Raw genomic sequence first — 8,305 nt, forward strand, 5'->3', positions numbered from 1 at the left:
GGCAAGAGCATACAAAACACAAAATAGGTTTCAAACTGTGATAAGACTTCATTGAAACAAGAGGACACAATTACCAATACATTCTACTGGGCAAATAATTATTCCAGTTTCCTCTTGCTGCATTTGGAGTCAAGTCTAAACAAAGTGACTCCTGTGACCCAAGTATTTATCTTTTGTTTTTGTTTTAATTTTGTATTTTTATACAATTTTAAAGGTTAGTTTCCATTCACAGGTATTACACAATATTGGCTGTATTCCACATGTTGTACAACACAATCTTGAGCCTATCTTACATCCAGCAGTTTCTACCTCCAATTCCCACACCTCTATATTGCCTTCACCCCTCTCCCAACTGATAACCAAGAGGTAAGGATGGGCAAAGAGGCAGAAGCCAGGGAGGTGGCACAGTTTGCCTATAACCACTGCCCACCACCCCCACCCCCCCGCCCCCGACCAGTCCTTCTCAACTCAATTCCAAATTCTCTGCAGGAAAAAATGCCCCCCTTGGGCTTAACTAGATCTAGTTGTTTTTCTTATTTGCAATAAAAACAGGCTTCCCTACACTCCCTTGATAAGAATGACCAGGCATGGTCTTTGTACTGGAGAGCTGTTTGCTCACTATTGTGTAACTGTTTATATTTCAGAAACTGCCAGGAATTGGGGATATTTTCAGTAACAGGAGAAAGATCTTAGCAGGAGCCTGAGCTGCATGCTATTGAGAGCTGTGGCTTTGTTTTCAGACGTGCTGTCCCATATACTCAGTGTGGCTGCAAGTGTGTTGGGAAGAGAGGTGGGACTTGGGGGTCTATTCAGAAAGGGCCAGAGAAGTCAGTCCTCCTGGTCCCTGGGAACAAAGGAAAGAGTGGCTGGTTTCCTATCTGGAGAAGGGGTATTCATCACCCCTTTCCATGAGCCTGTGGTTCATTCAGGCCTCATTCCAACTTCTGAAGTACAGATTTCATTTAAAATTTTCTTTGCAGTAGTGAGTCAATAAAATCAACTAAGCATTCAGAGGCCTTTGGTCTAAAAATTTACAAGCCAAAAGTTCTGGGGTCAGATGACCTTTTACATGAGTGAGTTTCAGCACCAGTGTTCCTGATCTTGGAGGGAGAGCAGTGAGCAGTCCTGAAGGGATATCTTAGTTCCCTGAAGGATGGAACCTGGTTGGACTGAATGAAACCCCAGGAATCCTAGTCAACACATTCTCAGAGGCTAGAGGCTAGAAGCAAAGTGACTATGGCTCTTTCCCCCATTTGAAAGCAAGAATGTTTCAGGAGGCAAAAACTGTAAATAGATAAAAAAAAGTTTATTATTAGAGACACAGCACAATGTATGGCAGAGCACACAGAGAAACAGGTTGTTTATTTAAGACAGAAGCAAGGCAGAAATACACCCCCAGAGAGAAAAGGTATGAGGATCCTCTCTAATGAGGAGGAGTGCAGTAAGGCAGAGCTAAGCAGAGACACACACCCATGGTGGAGTGTGGGCATCCCGGAAGAGGGGGAGAGCAGTAAAGATGTGACATAAATGACTTATATAAGACAGTCATTTAGGGTCTTTGTTACCTTTGGCCAATTATCTTGTTAATATCTTCACACCTGACTGGTCCATGGACCCTCAAAAGGTGCACGTGAAACTGTTTTCTAAGATCCCAATGCAGAGGCCTATGGGTACATGTCCATACTTACTATGGGGTGGAGCCCCCTCCCTCTTCAACCCCCAAGAATCCTTCCTGAGCATGTGTAGACAGGGAAGTCTTTGTTGAACTCAGGAGTGGGCACCTTATCTCTTTGCTTTTGCAGAGCTCAGCTTTTGCCACTAACTTTATCATTGGAGTGTCTGGGTGTGAACAAAGCTTGAATTTTACTCGACTTGACAAACACCAGGGGTCCAGCCCAGAGGCACCCTGTCTCCTACTTTACTAGGTGCAGCTTCCCTTCCTCTCTGTGTCTTGGTTTCCATGTCTGTAAAATGAGAAGGGTTTGACTAGATTATCCCCGAGGCAGAGTGAAGATGAACATCCCTTGTACTTCAAGGCAGGAAGAGGTTAGGGGATGAATCTGAACATAGCTGGGCACCTACTGGGGTCCAGCCCTGGTTGGATCCAAGGATACCCTCAGGGGAGATGGCGTCAGAGAGAGAGAGAGAGAGAGAGAGAGAGAGAGAGAGAGAGAGAGAGAATGAGAATGTTGCAGTTAAGAAAATAAAAGAGAGAAAGAGATTTATATTCCTTGGTTTACACAGAAAGCCAATAAAGCCCCAGCATGGAACTTGCTCTGTTCACGTAGGCCACAGGTGCCTTCTCGGTGTAGCGAAGGCGCCCCACCTTGGGCACCTTTTGCAGAGGGTCTTAGAAGCCCAGGCAGGAAAGTGAACTCAGAGGGCCCCTGCGCTCCAGGGAGTCAACCTGAAAAAGAGAGAGAAAAAGAAAGAAAAAAGAATGATACGGGGAGACCAAGCTTCAGTGAGCAAGGCCCGTAACTTTATTTTCCAAAGGAGCTTATATACTTTAAGCTGTACATAGAGAATAATGGAAGATGCAGAGTCATGCAGGGTCAGCAGTCCTGACCCTTATCGAGACCAGGCTTTCTTTCTGCATACCTATCTGTATACACAGATCTTAGGTGATTAACATCATCTTCTGGCCAGGAGGCCTGTTAACATTTTATGACCTTTTTCTCTGATAAAGGTTAGTCAACCAGAAAACTTATTTTCTCTAAAAGTGTTTTTTATCTAAAGTCTGGTGCCACTCTCAGAAAATACTAAATAAAGTTACATTCTTCATAGATCAAGGGTACATTGGGTTACAACAAAGAGAGAGAATTTATTAACTCAAGGTCTAATGTTATTATTGCCAAGGCTACTACTTATTTTTTCTATTATTTTATATCAACTATATTAATCAATGTACTCCCAGGCATACAATGAATAAGAGATATGAAAACTCGGCAGCAAGAATTGGCTCAACAATGAAACCCTTCACCAGTACTATTCTAATAATTTTAACTCCTCGAAAGGCTTTATTTAGGCTTCCCATGCCTCTCACAGTTGAGACGCTGTAAACAATCACAAGTGTAGTTGTAAAAGTCCGGATAAACCTGTCAGGCAAGTTAGAGAGCCATCAGAGGGGTTTGAATTGAAACACTCCTATTATGCCCAGGAGACTTATTAACTAGAGCCCTAAGTTGATTTTCTTCAGAGAAAGGTAGTCAGGGATAGCCCCCTATTGGTATTAGAGGAGTTGGTGGAAGGCATAAAATAGTAAGACAGACAGACTCTGGTTTTGGGGTAGATGCTCGAGCAGGTCCAGGGGGTCCCTCGAGTCCTGATTCACCTTTGCCCATTAGGTCTCTTTCTCATGACCTTTGTCATGGGTGGGATCTCCTGTGCTGGCTCCCAGCAGGCACCCTTTCTGCCTGAAACTTTAGAAGGGATTAAAACTGTAAAGATGGTACATTCTCTGATGAGCCATCCACAGTGACACTGTCATGGGAAGAAAGAGATCCTGGGCGGTCAAGGTCAAGGGTGAGGAGATTCTACTGGGTGTAAGCCCACTCAATATGGCCAGAGAAACTAGTACCTCCCTCCCAGCAAAGGGCAGCCACGATGACCTCCAAGCCCCAGGGATACAGATTGCATTGCTGAGAGGATTCTGGGGTTTGGGGAGAGGTCCAAACAGGGCTCTACCTGGGGGAGGCATCAATAGAAGGGATTTGAAACCATGGGAGAGAATGAGCCCAAGCCTAGAGTGAGTGCAAGGAGAGAAGGGAGCCAGAGGTGAGGCTCCTGCTCCCCTCTGTGGAGTGTCAGAAGAGGAGGAGAGACAAGTGAAAGAGGCCAAAGGATAAGATTAAAGACAGGAAATGAAAGGCAAGGAGGAGTCAGTGACCAGTGGGGTCAAATGCAACCCATGTTTGGCGGAGGTGGAGGGCTAGACACCTGTCTTGTTGAGGAGGAGACACTGGATTTTGCAACAGGGGCATCTTGGAGGCCTCCTTTTGGCCTTGCCCCTGAGTCAGCAGTCTGCCCCTCTTTGTTGTGACAAGCCTCCCTGGTGTGAAGCCAGTTTCAAACTTTATTCTGATGGAGGAGTTCCATAGAAGCCTGTCTTCTGGCCTCATCTCATGGCTCAGTGGAGAAGTCATGAGCAGCCAAGGGTCACCTTTTCACTGGAATGTTGGCAGCACACAGCCCTGGCATTGCCCTCTTCCTCCCCGGGGGGCTCAGAACTCACACATCCTGAGGCGCATCTCAGCACAGGCTCTGTTGTTCTAGCTGCCATCCCGATAGATCTCTATGCAGCTCTCTGGGCCTTTGTCAGTGACCCTGTTGTTGGGCTTGTGGAGGGCCCAGAGAGAATAGACAAGGGGCTCCCCCGTGGGGTAGATGAATGTGCCCTTATTCCTGGTGTCAGTCATGCTCAGGAAAGCAACCTTGTTTTGGGATGAGGCCAGCTGAGTCAAGGCCTCATTCTCAGCTGCAGAACATGGGGAGGGCAAGTGTTCCCTGGCCTGTGTGCATATCTGCTGGGCATCCTGAAACTTTTTTTCAGAGCCTGCTATCTTGAAGATCTTCTCCCCGACACTCTGGCCATCAGGGAAGAGCACTGCTAGGGGAAGAGGAGAGTCAGGTTGGGGATATGGCAGCATCTAGGCCTTGTGTTCCAACTGGAGTCTCCAGCCTCCCATCCGGGTACCAGGGCACCAGATGGGAAGAAAGTGAGGCACTTGGTTCTGAGCAGCCCTGGCTCCATGAGTGGTGGAGCCCTGAGTGGTGCCATGGTCTCCAGGTACAGGTGAGGACCCCAGAACTCAGATGCTAACTTAGGAGGCCCAAAGTTGCCCAACTGTCAAATGTAGATGAGAATCAGACCTTACTGGATGTGACACTAAAACTCCCACCTGCACTTTCTGTTCCTCCCCCTGTTGTATGCCAGAATCGGGTTTTTAATCAGTGTGCAAATAGTTAGGTCTTTGGCAGGGAAATGACACTGTAGAGACCAGGGCAGTTCCTGAGAGTGAGGAAAATACCAAACAAACAGGCAGCTAACTCTCACCCTTCGATGGTGACTGGGCATGTGGAGTTGTCTGAGCAGTTCTGTGTGGTGTGAAGGGGTGAGGAGAAAAGGGAGGACGGGGGTGCATCTGAGAGCAGCTAATTGCTCACCTCTGCACCAGGGGCAGTCCAGTGTTGGCTTCCATATGTTCACAGGTGATGCTACAGCCAGTCAGCCTCCCTGAACCACTGGGCAGGGGATGATGGCATCTGTGAGCTATATGTGGGAGTGGGAGTGCAGGGTGGGATCAGCTTTGGAGAGAGCCCTGTCTAGGCCTCAGAAGGTCATGTGTTCAGCCCACCCTGGCAGTGGCAACCCAGAAGACAAGGGAAAAATCGCTTCCCTTTTCAGAGTCTCAGTCCTTATTGCTAAGGTAGAGGTACATTACATAACAGCATCCCCATGTGACGTGTTAAGTATCTCTTTTTATTCCATCCTATCCATACCGCTCTGACTTCCAGGGTCTGCATGGAAATCTTCAGGGCTCCTAAGAGGGCTCACTGGACTGGTTCTGAACCCAGGCAGCACCCTGACCCAATGCCCTTTTCCTCTGAGTAGCTTCAACAAGCAATCAGAGACCAGATTTTCCACGGAGTCAGGATGGCACCCAGACAGCCCTGGACAAGGTCAGTGCAAGCTCGTGTGCCATGATTGGTTACATCCCATGCATCTGGGTGTGTGTGCATGTGCACACATGAATATATCCGTGTGTCCATCTGGTGTACATGGTCGACTCAAGGTCCATCATATGTGTGCATATGCGTGCATGTGTGTTCATGTATGTAGATGCTGTCAACTGAGTTATGGTGTTTAGGTACACACATGTAGCCCACACATATCCTAAGTTCTCCTTTGTTTGTATCAGTCTGCATGAAGGAGTAAATAAGTGTGCAGATATGCTTGTGCAAGGAGGAAGATTCTCATCCTGCTGGAAATTCTCATCCTACTACTTCAGTACTTAGTTGACTTTAGTCCTTAGGAGCCAACCATTTGTCTTACCCAATTAGGCCCCTTTATGCTCTGCTGCTGCTGCTGCTAAGTTGCTTTAGTAGTGTCCAACTCTGGGCGACCCCATAGACGGCAGCCCACCAGGCTCCCCCGTCCCTGGGATTCTCCAGGCAAGAACACTGGAGTGGGTTGTCATTTCCCTCTCCAATGCATGAAAGTGAAAAGTGAAAGTGAAGTTGCTCAGTCGTGTCTGACTCTTAGTGACCCCGTGGACTGCAGCCCACCAGGCTCCTTCAGAAAACTGTTCCTTTTTTTGATCAAAGAAGTTTGATAAGTGATGTGCATTCAAAACTGTCATCAGGGAGAGCAGAGAAGGAGGAAGGACAGTTAGTGGAGAGTCCCAGGGCACAGGGCACTCAGGTGTGTTCTCCAGGAGGCCTCTGTGTGCTTAGAATCCAGGCTTAGGGAAGAATCTCTGCTTTAAATACCCAAGGAGATGCAGAAACAGTCCAGCACCAGATATTGCAGGAAGCCTGTTCCTGCCAGACTTCAGGGCATCTTTAGGGTGAGATACTTGGTGGCCACACACCAAGGTCAGGGCCCTGCAGCCTTGAACCCCACATGAAGCATCCCACCCGCACTCTCAGGATCATGTCTGGATTCTCTGCTGTCCTGGGCTGTGTGGCATTTGCACACCTCGCCCCACAGAGGGAAGAAATGCATCCTGGGTTGGGTGTCCCCTTTTCTGTCATAGGAATCCGCCCAGAGTAGGCTGGAGTGAAGGTCTGCTGAACTGATGACATGGACTGCATCCTCCTCCTTATCTAGTGCATCTACTTGAGCCCCCAGAGCACGTGGGGCACAGCTCTGTCCCAGCCCTGTCCTTAGCCCTGCTCCTGCCCCAGGTCTAGGTCCAGTCCTAGCCATGGCCCCAGCAAGTCGAATTTAGACCCAGCCCAGCGAACTGCAAGCCAAGCCCAGACAGACCCTGTCTGAGGTCCACCCTCAGTGCCAGCTCAGAGTCAGGTCTAGGAACTCACCTTTCTCATACTAAGAGGAGACATTCTAGAGGCATTGTAGCTGTCCCTCTAAGATCACAAACTGATGCCTGAGAGCATTGATCTTTGCAGAAGAGAGAGGCTGAGTGAAGATGGGTCCAGAATAGCCTGGGGTCTCTCAGAGCTCAGGCCTAAGGGAAGGGTGTCCAAGTGCAACACATATTGGGGGTGGGGTAAGGAGTTGGGACAGAACCATAGGAGGCCCACCTCTGCTGACATAGCTGGCCTCTGCTGCCCATGGGATTCTCTTGTAAATAGTATCCCCTGAGCAGATCCCTGCACCTCACTGACACTGAACCAGATGACATTTTAATTCCAAATTCTACGAATCTGATATAACTTCCTTTTGTGTATGTGTGTGTTTGGGAGGTGGGTAGCATGGTTATTTGAAGTTCAAGGTTATCTGATGAATTGGAAAGGGAGGTTTGCTTGTCCCAAAGATCAGAAGGAAAAACTGCTCAGGTTGCCCTCCAGTGAGTCATAAAGGCTAAGACCAGTGTCCACCTCACTGTCCATCTGTTATTCTTTCCTGCTTCCACTCCCACCTGTAACTAGGGGGATGCCTGAGAAGAGGGACTAAGCTGAAGAAGGTCTACTCCCCACCGCACACCCTAGTGGGGGTCTCCAGGGCTTCCTTACCTGGGACTACAGTCTCTCCCTTTGTTCCTTTTTCTCCATGATCACCTCTGACCCCCTTTAGTCCTGAAGGTCCCTGTGGACCAATGGCTCCAGCAGGTCCTGGGATCAGAAAAGAATCGTTGCTGTGTTCTGGGCACATTTTCCAGCATTTTCACCTCCCCCAGTACATGGACTGTCGTACCCCCACCAGTACACCCTCCCCCTGTACAAATGTCCCTCAGTGCCTGGATCCTCTCCTTGCAGCCTCTTCGTACACTGTCGAATAACCCAGCAATCAGCCTTCCCTGGATACAGACAGTCCATGCTACTTGCAGCATCCTCTCCCTAGAGACAGACAGTTCCCAGAGCCCAGTGCTGGCTCTCACCCTGGAATGCCAGCTCTGACCTGGTGGCTGGTGGTGGTGGGCACAGGGCACCTTCTATGCCAGCACTTCCAGGGCTCTGGACTGACCAGGGGCACCTCTCTCTCCTTTGAGACCTGTGGGGTCTGGGGAGCCCTGCATGCCTGGGGCACCCACTCCTCCTACAGAAGGAACACATTGGAGAAACACAGATCCAATGAGAGTGTGCTCAGCAGGTACCATTTCCTCAGCAGTGCAGCTTG

General features: G+C 48.8%; 1 pseudogene; it reads right to left on the reverse strand.

The window, feature by feature from the left end:
• Window positions 1-4,223: 4,223 nt before the first annotated feature.
• On the reverse strand, window positions 4,224-8,285 carry LOC120865133 (annotated as a pseudogene).
• Between the last annotated feature and the right edge of the window lie 20 nt (window positions 8,286-8,305).

Source organism: Oryx dammah, unplaced genomic scaffold (genome assembly GCF_014754425.2).
Source record: "Oryx dammah isolate SB20612 unplaced genomic scaffold, SCBI_Odam_1.1 HiC_scaffold_6, whole genome shotgun sequence".
Classification (NCBI taxonomy): Eukaryota; Metazoa; Chordata; class Mammalia; order Artiodactyla; family Bovidae; genus Oryx; species Oryx dammah.